At 46.7% G+C, this 15390-nt stretch overlaps 1 long non-coding RNA gene across 1 annotated transcript; it reads left to right on the top strand.

The window, feature by feature from the left end:
- The first annotated feature begins 1744 nt into the window (after positions 1-1744).
- On the top strand, positions 1745-14987 carry LOC134965613 (uncharacterized). The gene is made up of 3 exons (XR_010188466.1): positions 1745-1821; positions 8913-9017; positions 13298-14987. It is a non-coding gene; the product is annotated as an uncharacterized LOC134965613 (long non-coding RNA).
- Positions 14988-15390: the final 403 nt, after the last annotated feature.

The following is a 15390-nucleotide window of genomic DNA, read 5'->3' on the forward strand; positions in this document are numbered from 1 at the left end:
CTGTTTCTTATATAGCGCAGCAAATTCCGTTGCGCTATACAACTAGACACAATGATGAGACAAAGCTGGGTAGTAACAGTCATAGAGGTAGGAAGACGCCGGAATCCCGACACTCCTTGGAATGCCGGAGCCGTCATCCCGACCGCCAGGATCCCAAATTAGTGTTTGCTGGGCCACTGGTGAGGTAAGACGCAGGGGGGAGGTTAGGTTTAGGCTGCGGGGGGGGGGTTAGGGTTAGCATGTCGGGATGGGGGGTTAGGTTTAGGCTGCAGCAATGGGGGTTAGGATACCGCAATCGGTATTCTGACTGCCGGAATCCCGAGCACCGGCATATATCAGACCCAACACCTATGATCAGAGCACATAATACACACCTGTGTAACTGTATATCAAGGGACAAACCGCACATTTTGAAACTTATTTCAAAAAGTGTAATGTTTTCAGGTACATGGGGGGACATTCCGACCCGATCGCTCACTGCAGTTTGTCGCAGCGCAGCGATCGGGTCGGAACTGTGCCGGCGTATGGCAGCTTTTATTGCCTAGCGATCGCCTCTGAGATAGACGGTCGCTGGGCGGGAGGGGGCTGAACGGCGGCGTTAAGCCGCCGTTTAGGGGGCGTGGTCTGGCCAACGCAGGTGTGGCTGGACCATTGGGGGGGGGCCGTGGCGGCTGCGTGACGTCTCACGCAGCCGCTGCGGCCAGTGGCAGCGAAGAACAACTCCAGAAATACAAAAGCATCGCTGCTGTGCGATGCTTTTGTATTTATGCGGGGGGGGGGGGGGGAATGGGCAGCACTGACATGCAGGGCGGACTAGCCCTGTGCTACGCGTCCCCCCCCGCATGTCAGGGAACATGATCGTAGCTGTGCTAAAGTTAGCACAGCTACGATCAACTCGGAATCACCCCCATGGTTGTATCATCATACTGGCATGTATGTATGGGGCCTAATTCTGAGTTGATCGCAGCAGCAATTTTTTTAGCAGTTGGGCAAAACCATGTGCACTGCAGGGGGGACAGATGTAACATGTGCAGAGAGAGTTAGATTTGGGTGGGGTGTGTTCAAACTGAAATCTAATTTGCTAATAAGCAGCCAGTATTTACCCTGCACAGAAACAAAATAACCCACCCAAATCTAACTCTCTCTGCACATGTTATATCTGTTCCCCCTGCAGTGCACATGGTTTTGCCAAATTGCTAACAAACTTTCTGCTGCGATCAACTCAGAATTACCCCCATTGTACTGTGTAGGTGGCTGTATAGTGTATATGTATTCTAGTATGACGGTATACTTCTGCACAGTGTATGTACAGTGTATATGGCTGCATAATGTCCTGAATATGCTGAGCTGTATCCGTGTATACTGACATAAGTGTGGATAAAGAATATGTAGTGTAGGCTGTAATGTTTCTACATATACTCTGATAAGGCAGAGATATGCCTTTACTATTTATACACATAAAACAAATATTAAATAGATTTCAAAAGATGAATCGACCACAATTATCCCCCGTATGCAGCTACTAATGTACTGACGCAGATAACAGCATCTTTCCTTCTATTCAATGAATTCCTGCTGTATTTAAAGCAAAGTACTTTCTAAAGTATTCTATTGTACTGTGTGGTAGTAGCCGGCCAGAGATGTGGTATTTGTGTGATAGATATTATAGTGCGGAGTGTTCTATCAGAATGGGATAACCTTGAGAAATAAAGAAATTGTTTCTATTCTGTTAAAACATAACATGGTTGCTGTGAGAGTACAAGATACAGAAGCTGTAGCTGTGGAACAGGGCACCCGGCGTTCCAGCACATGAAGAGTGTGGTAAGGAGATCACTTTTATTTCTGAGGAAGAAATATATCACTCGCTTTACTGTGATCAAACTTTGTCACTATGGCCCTCATTCCGAGTTGTTGGCTCGCAAGCTGCTTTTAGCAGCATTGCACACGCTAAGCCGCCGCCTACTGGGAGTGAATCTTAGCTTATCAAAATTGCAAACGAAAGATTCGCAATATTGCGAGAAGACTTCTCTGTGCAGTTTCTGAGTAGCTCGAGACTTACTCTTCCAGTGCGATCAGTTCAGTGCTTGTCGTTCCTGGTTTGACGTCACAAACACACCCAGCGTTCGCCCAGACACTCCTCCGTTTCTCCAGCCACTCCCGCGTTTTTCCCAGAAACGGTAGCGTTTTTTCACACACTCCCATAAAACGGCCAGTTTCCGCCCAGAAACACCCACTTCCTGTCAATCACATTACGATCACCAGAACGAAGAAAAAACCTCATAATGCCGTGAGTAAAATACCTAACTGCATAGCAAATTTACTTGGCGCAGTCGCACTGAGGACATTGCGCATTAGCGACTAATCGCTCCGTTGCGAGAAAAAAATAACGAGCGAACAACTCGGAATGACCCCCAATACACAGTGTATATATATATATATATATATATATATATATATATATATACAGTATATAAATATGATACATAAATCGTCGTACCTGCCTCTGCTTGAAGCTTCTTTCTTGTAGTGGAGGATTTAAGGTCACTGATGCACTAAGTAAAGCTTTTTATTGGTAACAATATTCCCATTAACAATTACCTCCTTATTATGTTTTGCAACATATAAATTGGAAACAATTCAGGAAATAGAGACCATTTTATTTTACAACAACCTATGATATTAGTCGTTTCTAAAAGAAATAGAATGTTACTATACTTAATGCAACACACTTACTTGAATAAGCAGAAAAAAAAATTACAGTTTGATAATCTTACAATGTAATATTTCTCTGACGTCCTAAGTGGATGCTGGGACTCCGTAAGGACCATGGGGAATAGCGGCTCCGCAGGAGACTGGGCACAACTATAAAGAAAGCTTTAGGTCTAACTGGTGTGCACTGGCTCCTCCCACTATGACCCTCCTCCAGACTTCAGTTAGAATCTTGTGCCCGGCTGAGCTGGATGCACACTAGGGGCTCTCCTGAGCTCCTAGAGAGAAAGTATATTTTAGGTTTTTTATTTTACAGTGAGATCTGCTGGCAACAGACTCACTGCAGCGAGGGACTAAGGGGAGAAGAAGCGAACCTACCTAACAGGTGGTAGCTTGGGCTTCTTAGGCTACTGGACACCATTAGCTCCAGAGGGATCGACCACAGGACCCGACCTCGATGTTCGGTCCCGGAGCCGCGCCGCTGGCCCCCTTACAGAGCCAGAAGCAAGAAGTGTTCCGGAAAATCGGCGGCAGAAGACTTCTGTCTTCAACAAGGTAGCGCACAGCACTGCAGCTGTGCGCCATTGCTCCTCATGCACACCTCACACTCCGGTCACTGATGGGTGCAGGGCGCTGGGGGGGGGGCACCCTGAGGGCAATATAATACACCTTGGCTGGCAAATCTACACCATATATAGTCAGGAAGACTATATAGGTGTAAAAATACCCCTGCCAGAATTCCAGAAAAAGCGGGAGAAGTCAGCTGGAAAAGGGGCGGGGCCATCACCCTCAGCACACTGGCACCATTTTTCCCTCACAGCTCCGCTGGAAGGACGCTCTCTGGCTCTCCCCTGCAGTGTCAAGCTACATAAGGGTAAAAAAGAGAGGGGGGGCACTAAATTTAGGCGCAGTATACATATATATATAAGCAGCTATAAGGGAAAAACACTCATTTATAGTGGGATCCCTGTGTTATATAGCGCTCTGGTGTGTGCTGGCATTCTCTCTCTCTGTCTCCCCAAAAGGCTTTGTGGGGTCCTGTCCTCTGTCAGAGCATTCCCTGTGTGTATGCGGTGTGTCGGTACGGCTGTGTCGACATGTTTGATGAGGAGGCTTATGTGGAGGCGGAACAGATGCCGATAAATGTGATGTCACCCCCTGCGGGGTCGACACCTGAGTGGATGGTTCTGTGGAAGGAATTACGCGACAGTGTCGACTCCTTGCATAAAAGGTTTGACGACATACCAAATGTGGGACAGCCGGCTTCTCAGCCTGTGCCTGCCCAGGCGTCTCAAAAGCCATCAGGGGCTCTAAAACGCCCGCTACCTCAGATGGCAGACACAGATGTCGACACGGATACTGACTCCAGTGTCGACGACGATGAGACTAATGTATCTTCCAACAGGGCCACACGTTATATGATTGAGGCAATGAAAAATGTGTTGCATATTTCTGATGTTACCCCAGGTACCACAAAAAAGGGTATTATGTTTGGAGAGAAAAAACTACCAGTTGTTTTTCCTCCATCTGAGGAATTAAATGAAGTGTGTGAAGAAGCGTGGGCTTCCCCTGATAAGAAACTGGTAATTTCTAAGAGGTTACTAATGGCGTACCCTTTCCCGCCAGAGGATAGGTCACGTTAGTAAACATCCCCTAGGGTGGATAAAGCGCTCACACGCTTGTCAAAGAAGGTGGCACTACCGTCTCCGGATACGGCCGCCCTGAAGGAATCTGCTGATAGAAAGCAGGAGGCTATCCTGAAGTCTATATATACACACACAGGTGTTATACTGAGACCAGCTATTGCTTCAGCATGGATGTGCAGTGCTGCAGCTGCGTGGTCAGATTCCCTGTCGGAAAATATTGATACCCTAGACAGGGACACTATATTGCTAACCGTAGAGCATATTAAAGACGCACTCTTATACATGAGGGATGCACAGAGGGATATTTGCCGGCTGGCATCTAAAATAAGTGCAATGTCCATTTCTGCCAGGAGAGGGTTATGGACTCGGCAGTGGACAGGAGATGCAGACTCTAAAAGGCACATGGAAGTTTTGCCTTATAAGGGTGAGGAGTTGTTCGGGGATGGTCTCTCGGACCTCGTTTCCACAGCAACAGCTGGGAAGTCTACATTTTTACCCCATGTTCCCTCACAGCCAAAGAAAGCACCGTATTATCAGGTACAGTCCTTTCGGCCCAATAAGGGCAAGCGGGTTAAGGGCGCGTCCTTTCTGCCCAGAGGCAGAGGTAGAGGGAAAAAGCTGCAGCATACAGCCAGTTCCCAGGAGCAAAAGTCCTCCCCCGCTTCCTCTAAGTCCACAGCATGACGCTGGGGCTCCACAGGCGGAGCCAGGTACGGTGGGGGCCCGTCTCAAAAATTTCAGCAATCAGTGGGCTCGCTCACGGGTGGATCCCTGGATCTTTCAAGTAGTATCTCAGGGGTACAAGCTGGAATTCGAGACGTCTCCCCCCCCCCGCCGTTTCCTCAAATCTGCCTTACCAACAACTCCCTCAGGCAGGGAGGCAGTGTTACAGGCAATTCACAAGCTGTATTCACAACAGGTGATAGTAAAGGTGCCACTACTTCAACAAGGACGGGGTTACTATTCCACAATGTTTGTGGTACCAAAACCGGACGGTTCGGTGAGACCCATTTTAAATTTGAAATCCTTGAACACGTATATAAAAAAATTCAAGTTCAAGATGGAATCGCTCAGGGCGGTTATTGCAAGCCTGGACGAGGGGGATTACATGGTATCACTGGACATCAAGGATGCTTACCTGCATGTCCCCATTTACCATCCTCACCAGGAGTACCTCAGATTTGTGGTACAGGATTGTCATTACCAATTCCAGACGTTGCCATTCGGTCTATCCACGGCTCCGAGGGTCTTTGCCGAAATGATGATACTCCTTCGAAAAAAGGGAGTTTTAATTATCCCGTACTTGGACGATCTCCTGATAAAGGCGAGGTCCAGGGAGCAGTTGTTGGTCGGGGTAGCACTATCTCGGGAGGTGCTACAACAGCACGGCTGGATTCTAAATATTCCAAAGTCACAGCTGGTCCCTACGACACGTCTACTGTTCCTGGGGATGGTTCTGGACACAGAACAGAAAAAAGTGTTTCTCCCGGAGGAAAAGGCCAAGGAGCTGTCATCTCTAGTCAGAGGCCTCCTAAAACCAAAACAGGTGTCGGTGCATCACTGCACGCGGATCCTGGGAAAGATGGTAGCTTCCTGCGAAGCAATTCCATTCTGCAGGTTCCATGCAAGAACCTTTCAGTGGGACCTGTTGGACAAGTGGTCCGGATCGCATCTTCAGATGCATCGGCTGATAACCCTGTCTCCAAGGACCAGGGTGTCTCTGCTGTGGTGGCTGCAGAGTGCTCATCTTCAAGAGGGCCGCAGATTCGGCATACAGGACTGGGTCCTGGTGACCACGGATGCCAGCCTTCGAGGCTGGGGGGCAGTCACACAGGGAAGAAACTTCCAAGGACTATGGTCAAGTCAGGAGACTTCCCTGCACATAAATATTCTGGAACTGAGGGCCATTTACAATGCCCTAAGTCAGGCAAAACCCCTGCTTCAAAACCAGCCGGTACTGATCCAGTCAGACAACATCACGGCGGTCGCCCATGTAAACCGACAGGGCGGCGCGAGAAGCAGGACGGCGATGGCAGAAGCCACAAGGATTCTCCGATGGGCGTAAAATCACGTGGTAGCACTGTCAGCGGTGTTCATTCCGGGAGTGGACAACTGGGAAGCAGACTTCCTCAGCAGGCACGACCTCCACCCGGGAGAGTGGGGACTTCATCCAGAAGTCTTCCAACTGATTGTAAACCGTTGGGAAAGGCCACAGGTGGACATGATGGCGTCCCGCCTAAACAAAAAGCTAGAAAAGTATTGCGCCAGGTCAAGAGACCCGCAGGCGATAGCTGTGGACGCTCTAGTGACACCGTGGGTGTACCAGTCGGTTTATGTGTTCCCTCCTCTTCCTCTCATACCAAAGGTACTGAGGATAATAAGGAGAAGAGGAGTAAGAACTATACTCATTGTTCCGGATTGGCCAAGAAGAGCTTGGTACCCGGAACTTCAAGAAATGATCTCAGAGGACCATGGCCTCTGCCGCTCAGACAGGACCTGCTGCAGCAGGGGCCCTGTCTGTTCCAAGACTTACCGCGGCTGCGTTTGATGGCATGGTGGTTGAACACCGGATCCTGAAGGAAAAGGGCATTCCGGAGGAAGTCATTCCTACGCTGATTAAAGCTAGGAAAGAAGTAACGGCAAACCATTATCACCGCATATGGCGAAAATATGTTGCGTGGTGTGAGGCCAGGAAGGCCCCAACGGAAGAATTTCAGCTGGGCCGTTTCCTGCACTTTCTACAGTCAGGGGTGACTATGGGCCTAAAATTGGGTTCCATTAAGGTCCAGATTTCGGCTCTATCGATTTTCTTCCAGAGAGAACTGGCTTCACTACCTGAAGTTCAAACTTTTGTTAAGGGAGTGCTGCATATTCAGCCCCCTTTTGTGCCTCCAGTGTCACCTTGGGATCTCAACGTGGTGTTGGATCTCCTAAAGTCACATTGGTTTGAGCCACTTAAAACCGTGGAATTGAAATATCTCACGTGGAAAGTGGTCATGTTGTTGGCCTTGGCTTCGGCCAGGCGTGTATCAGAATTGGCGGCTTTGTCATGTAAAAGCCCTTATCTGATTTTCCATATGGATAGGGCAGAATTGAGGACTCGTCCCCAATTTCTCCCTAAGGTGGTATCAGCTTTTCATCTGAACCAACCTATCGTGGTGCCTGCGGCTACTAAAGACTTGGAGGCTTCCAAGTCGTTGGATGTAGTCAGGGCCCTGAAAATGTATGTTTCCAGGACAGCTGGAGTCAGAAAGACTGACTCGCTATTTATCCTGTATGCGCCCAACAAGTTGGGTGCACCTGCTTCAAAGCAGACTATTGCTCGCTGGATCTGTAGTACGATTCAGCTTGCACATTCTGCGGCTGGACTGCCGCATCCTAAATCAGTGAAAGCCCATTCCACGAGGAAGGTGGGCTCTTCTTGGGCGGCTGCCCGAGGGGTCTCGGCTCTTCAACTTTGCAGAGCAGCTACTTGGTCGGGGTCAAACACGTTTGCAAAATTCTATAAGTTTACACCCTGGCTGAGGAGGACCTAGAGTTTGCCCATTCGGTGCTGCAGAGTCATCCGCACTCTCCCGCCCGTTTGGGAGCTTTGGTATAATCCCCATGGTCCTTACGGAGTTCCCAGCATCCACTTAGGACGTCATGAAAATAAGAATTTACTCATCGGTAATTCTATTTCTCGTAGTCCGTAGTGGATGCTGGGCGCCCATCCCAAGTGCGGATTGTCTGCAATACTTGTAAATAGTTATTGTTTAACTAAAGGGTTATTGTTGAGCCATCTGTTGAGATGCTCAGTTATATTCATACTGTTAACTGGGTATAGTATCACGAGTTATACGTTGTGATTGGTGTGGCTGGTATGAGTCTTACCCGGGATTCAAAATCCTTCCTTATTGTGTCAGCTCTTCCGGGCACAGTATCCTAACTGAGGTCTGGAGGAGGGTCATAGTGGGAGGAGCCGGTGCACACCAGTTAGTCTAAAGCTTTCTTTTAGTATTGCCCAGTCTCCTGCGGAGCCGCTATTCCCCATGGTCCTTACGGAGTCCCAGCATCCACTACGGACTACGAGAAATAGAATTACCGGTGAGTAAATTCTTATTTTCCTTTGGAAGAAAAGTTATAAGAGACAGATTTTTTTTCTTGAGTGTACACTATTGTATCTATACCATACACTAATGCGGATATCCTTAAATTACACTAAAGGTCAATACTGCGCAGTTAGTTATTGTTAAATGGCCATGACGTTGGTGCACATAAAGTTCTTTTCCCTTAGCAATTTCCAGTATACTATATAGCTAGACTGAATTTGTAGCTGAAGTACGAACTACTCTCCGCTAAATCCTTTTCTTGTGAATTAAATGTAGTTAGTTAATTTGTACTCCACAAGGTAATTAAGTGTACTATAAGTGGTAGCTGAATTATATTCTGCGGTACTTGGTATATCCCTGGCTGACCTTCCTCGGTGATCTACTGTAACTAGCTGAATTTAACGGTGCGACCACACATTAGATGCCGCATGGAATTGATGATAGTAATCTCTGTTATATTCCACAGCTTACAATATACAGATGATGGTTTTCCTGTCTCAAATCAAGATGCCCAAATATGAGAAGAAGGACTTATACTGTGACTAATCTCGGGGTCTGAACTATAGATGAGGTAAGTCTATCTCTGGACAAAGTTCACATAGTATACTGTGCTGACTTTTATTATAAGAACTGCTCCTTATACCTCATTGAGAGGCTAGCTGTATGTAATACGGTGAGTTCATTCAGTAAATCCCCTTCAGCGGGAGTCTGCAGGGTAATGATGTATAGGGAAGTAGTAGAATAAATACCCTTCAGTAAGAGGCCCTTTTCTTCTGTAAATGGTATAAGTCCACCCCTAACCTAATATGGGGTGTCCTGATCCGCCTCCCATTCTCCCCTGGGCAATCACTCACTGCTCCGGTTGGTCCTTGGTTCGTTTAGCCGACTCCCCTAGGGCGTCTTCGGGGCCGTCTCTCTGAAGCACTCTCCAGCCAGAGCTCCCCTGCTCACCGCTAACGCTGCTGAAGCCGCGCCTCCATGTAGCTTCTTCCACCGGGACCTCCGCTATACGGCTGTCTCTCTGCACAGTGTCCACCAGGATCCCCGCGGGTGAGTCCACTCTGTTCTCCTTCCGTCAGCCGTCAGGGAACATGTCCGTCCCGATCTGTGCAGCACCTCCGCATCCCGCGATCTCCTCAGTCAGCTGCCAACGGTCCTTTTTTCTTCTGCCCTTAAATAAGCTCCGTTTGAGTGCCTGGATCAGTCCCGGCATTTTTCCCTGCGAGGCTTATAGGGGACCAGAGCTCCCTTATAGTGGTTAATAAGCCAGTCCTGAGGTCGCGAGCCCGTCTAACTCCTAGGCCATTAACTGCTCTGCCTGTCCCATTTACCCTCCATGAGGGTTATAAAAACTGCTTCACAAGTGTTTGTGCCCTCCGTGAGGGTTATAATCTTTAATTGCTTTTATTACAATTTATTTATTTATATAAAATTTTCATTAACTGCTCAACTGAACTTACTATAGTAGAACAGGGTATTACATATATATATATATATATATATATATATGATATATAAATGCATATGTATGTACCAATAAAGACAATAACTAATGTTATACTGTAACTAACAGATTTACTTTACTAAGATGTACTTTACTTAACAACATGTGAATGTTAAGGTGGTTATGTTTTAGTAAATGAATAGATATTCAGGAATGGGAAGAAATGGAAACTCACATGTATGTGCAGTGTGGTGGTGAGGTGTATGTACAACGTATGGTGACGTGAGGTGTATCTGAGTATACCCACATGTATGTACAGTGTATGTTGAGGTTTATGTTTGTACAGTGTATGGTGACATGAGTTATTTCTGTGTATACTCACATATATGTATAGTGTACAGTATGTTGAGGTGTATCTGAGTATACCCAAATGTATGTACAGTGTATGTTGAGGTATATGCACAGCGTATAGTGACGTGAGGTTTATCTGGGTATACTCACATGTATGTACAGTGTATGTTGAGGTGTATGTATGTACAGTGTATGGTGGCATGAGTTGTTTCTGTGTATACTCACATGTATGTACAGTGTATGTTGAGGTGTATGTATGTATGTACAGTGTATGGTGATATAAAAATTCAGTGGCGTCACAACGTGGGTGCGGGGGCTGTGGCCCGCACCCGGGTGTCACCCGCCGAGGGGTGACACCAAAATGCCGGCTCCTGCTCAGTGACAGGAGCCGGGTGCTGCACTGTAACAATACGTGCAGCACCTGGCTCCTGTCCCTGTGTAGGAGCCGGCACTACATTCCACATTCAGCCTGTGCGCGAGAGACTTGCCGCAGCTACACCCGCCGGCAGCGCCGCACACTCACCCGCAGACCAGACACAGGTGAGAGACTCAGGAGCTCCAGGCTGCAGGCTTAGGAGGGGGGGAAGGGGGAGGAAGGGACAGAGTGTGCATATATGAGGGATAGAGGCACTTCCCGGGGGGGGCAGCCAACATCTTCTTAACCCCCTGTAGTGCCGAAAACGGGGGTCCGCCCGCGAGGCCACGCCCCTTATGCTAGGCCATGCCCCCGTTTCGCGACCTCCCGCACAGGGTGTCACCAGGGGTAGTGACGCCCCTGCATGAGATGTTTCTGTGTATACTCACATGTATGTACAGAGTATGTTGAGGTGGATGTACAGTGTAGGGTGACGTGAGGTGTATCTGAGTAACATAGTAACATAGTATCTAAGGTTGAAAAAAGACAATTGTCCATCGGGTTCAACCTATTTGTGGTCTCCTATGCACGATTATTTTGTATAAAATTTTGACTGAAGTTGCTGCCGTTCCGATTAACCCCTCTTTTTTATAATAACCATAGTGCGTGACTATGCCCCACATGTATGTACAGTGTATGTTGAGGTGTATGTACAGCGTATGGTGACATAAGGTGTATCTGTGTATGCTCACATGTATGTACAGTGTATGTTATGTTGAGGTTGATGTACAGCATATGGTGACATGAGGTGTATCTGAGTATACTCACATGTATGTACAGTGTATGTTATGTTGAGGTTGATGTACAGCATATGGTGACCTGAGGTGTATCTGAGTATACTCACATGTATGTACAGTGCATGTTATGTTGAGATGTATGTACAGCATATGGTGACATGAGGTGTATCTGAGTATACTCACATGTATGTACAGTGTATGTTGAGATGTATGTACAGCATATGGTGACCTGAGGTGTATCTGAGTATACTCACATGTATGTACAGTGCATGTTATGTTGAGGTTGATGTACAGCATATGGTGACATGATGAGGTGTATCTGAGTATACACTCACATGTATGTACAGTGTATGTTGAGATGTATGTACAGCATATGGTGACCTGAGGTGTATCTGAGTATACCCACATTTATGTACCGTGTATGTTGAGGTGGATGTACAGTGTAGGGTGACGTGAGGTGTATCTGAGAATACTCACATGTATGTACAGTGTATGTTGAGGTGTATGTACAGCGTATGGTGTCATGAGGTGTATCTGAGTATACCCACATTTATGTACAGTGTATGTTGAGGTTGATGTACAGCATATGGTGTCATGAGGTGTATCTGAGTATACTCACATTTATGTACAGTGTATGTTGAGGTTGATGTACAGCATATGGTGACATGAGGTGTATCTGAGTATACACTCACATGTATGTACAGTGTATGTTGAGGTGTATGTACAGCGTATGGTGACATGAGGTGTATCTGAGTATACCCACATTTATGTACAGTGTATGTTGAGGTTGATGTACAGCATATGGTGACATGAGGTGTATCTGAGTATACTCACATTTATGTACAGTGTATGTTGAGGTGTATGTACAGCATATGGTGACCTGAGGTGTATCTGAGTATACCCACATTTATGTACAGTGTATGTTGAGGTGGATGTACAGTGTAGGGTGACGTGAGGTGTATCTGAGAATACTCACATGTATGTACAGTGTATGTTGAGGTGTATGTACTGCGTATGGTGACATGAGGTATATCTGAGTATACTCACATGTATGTACAGTGTATGTTGAGGTGTATGTACAGCGTATGGTGACATGAGGTATATCTGAGTATACTCACATGTATGTACAGTGTATGTTGAGGTGTATGTACAGTGTAGGGTGACATGAGGTGTATCTGAGTATATTCACATGTATGTACAGTGTACAGTGTATTGAGGTATATGTACAGCATATGGTGATGTAAGATGTATCTGAGTATACTCACATGTATGTGCAGTGTGTGGTGATGTGTACTGTATGTACAGTGTAAGGTGACATGAGGTGTTTCTGTGTATACTCACATGTAAGTACAGTGTATGTTGAGGTGTATGCACAGTGTATGGTGATGTGAGGTGTATCTGTGTATACTCACATGTATGTACAGTGTATGGTGATGTGAGGTGTATCTGTGTATACTCACATGTATGTATGGTGTATGGAGAAGTGTTTCCATGTACCCACATACATACGCAAAGTGGCTTCTCACATGTATGGAATACAAGAAGTACTGTATACAGCAGTACAGTAGACATATGCCTCTGGTATACCCGCTGGGTGCCATGGTAGGTTAGCTACCATCCCTGGAATGGTTAATCCGGCAGCTGCACATCTTCCCATCCAGGAGTCTCTCCAGCTAATCAATGTCTGAGTGCCCTCAGGAGATTGTTAATATTCTTTATCACTGTAATGATGGCGTCTAAATTTGGCTCCAGTTGAGCTAAACCTCAAATCTATCGCTGTGCACAAACTATAATAATGTACTGAGACTGCAACTTCCATATGTAAATAATACCACAATGTGTAATAGGTTGGGTCTGATCACTGTTCGTTTTACTAATTAATGTACTTTTCCTCCTTGATGCAGGTAAATGAAGTCGCAGGGGAAAACCTGCCGGTCTCCCCCCTCCTCCACACCTGCTTATACACAGTTGTAGACACAACTGGTCGTTACCTCAGCACTCTGTAAGCGTACAGTGCAGACAATTGTCAGGCTAACAAACAATCTATTGCCGTAGCAAGTTGGACAAGTGATAAAATATTTACATACAAAATGCCCCAAACATTTTGAGTGAAATTAGATTTCGGGTATTAGCAGATGATTTATTTATCTCTCCGCTACCTCAGGCCCGCAGGCCTTGTAAATATGCATAAGCATTTTCTAATAATTCCGTGTGATTTTCCTATGATTTCTGCATGTCATTTGCATAATTAGTTTCTTTAATTCCAATGTATTTAAGGAGGCAGACTTACCTAAGAGGAAGTGTAAGGAGCTCGGTGTGAAGCCACTGACGAGGCTCTGCACGGGGGTTAATGTCACTGCCTGTAATAATAAATGCTTCCTGCTCCAGGGGCAATTACTTGTTGTAAGGAGGATGCGGAACTCCTGTAGAGGGGGCAAAACTCTGCACTCAGCACCTTTCTCTATACCTGTCTGGGACAATACAGTCAGGGCACTGGGTACAGCTCAGGGGGCCTCTAGTGACACATAAACGGAAGATAACAAAGCAACAGGCTACCAATGGGCACGATGAAACCACGTGAGAATAATCTGCCCCTTATGTATTTTAAAGATAAATAATGAGTTGTTGGGGTTCATTATATTCTGCGCTGTCTGCGCTGTTGTTGGGTGAAATATACAGTAACTAATCATAAACATTAATCAACACGTGTTCTAGAGTTGATCCAATCATTCACTCTTCAAAATCTTGCGATCGGATATTCTTGGATTGATTTATTGCTCCGCTAATTGCAGCAGCGCTTTCCAAACAAAGGGGGTGATTCTACAGTCACAATCTCTGACATGCGGGGGGACGCCCAGAAAGCCAAGCCCCCCCCCCCTCCTCCCCCGCAGATGCTTCCACATCTGGCGAGTAGCTTCTTGCGTATGTGTGACGTCACTCAGTCGCCGTGGCCCGTCCCAGTAATGGTAGGGACATGCCTGCTTTGTCCGGACAGCGCCCCCAAACACCGCTGACACGCCTCCCCCCCCCAACGCTGCAGACATGCCCACGACTGCCTCTGCCTTTCGTATCTCACTATGTGCGCGTGCACAGTGCAACCGCTGTGTGTGCGCACACCACATAGGGCTTTAGCCTGCGATCGCTGCTGTTGCAGTGACCAGGTCTGAATTAAGCCCAAAGTGCCCACGGCAGGTTCCCCTGATGTACAGATGAGGAAGATTGTAAGCCATTCACCGCTGGCCACGCCGCTCGAGAGAATGATCTCAGCGACTTCACTCCAGCTCCATTCCATTCCCCAAAATACACCCTACAAGATGACCTGTGTTGCCACAAGACTAAGGGCCAGATGTGCTAAGCCTTAAAAAGTGATAAAGTGGAGAGTGATTAAGTACCAGCCAATCAGCTCCCAACTGTCATGTCACAGGCCCTTTTTGAAAAATGACAGCAGCTGGTTGGCTAGTAGTTTATCACTCTCCACTTTTCAAGGCTTAATACATCTGGCCTCAAGGGGTCTATTCATGAACCAGTGAAAAGAGTGGAGAAACAGACCAGTGGAGAAGTTGGCCATGGCAACCAATCAGCATCTCCCTTACATTTAAAGGCTTCCTTCAAAGTTGATTGTTTGCTATGGCCAACTTCTCTACTGGGACTTTTCTCCACTCTTTTCACTGCTTCATAAATAGACCCCGTAAGGGGTCTATTTACTAAGCCTTGGGTGGAGCTAAAGTTCCAGACAATCAGCTCCTAACTGCCATGTTACAGTCTGTGGGGTCTATTTACTAAGCCTTGGATGGAGCTAAAGTGGACAGAGATAAAGTACCAGCCAATCAGCATCAAACTGCCATGTCACAGGCTGGGCTTTGAAAAATGACAGGAGCTGATTGGCTGGTACTTTATCTCCGTACAAGGCTAAATAAATAGATCCCTCAGTTTATGGAAATTGTGCTGCAATTTCTCTCACTTCTACTCTTGCGTGGCTGAGGCTGGGTACACATTA

The sequence above is a fragment of the Pseudophryne corroboree genome, chromosome 10, assembly GCF_028390025.1.
Source record: "Pseudophryne corroboree isolate aPseCor3 chromosome 10, aPseCor3.hap2, whole genome shotgun sequence".
Taxonomy (NCBI): domain Eukaryota; kingdom Metazoa; phylum Chordata; class Amphibia; order Anura; family Myobatrachidae; genus Pseudophryne; species Pseudophryne corroboree.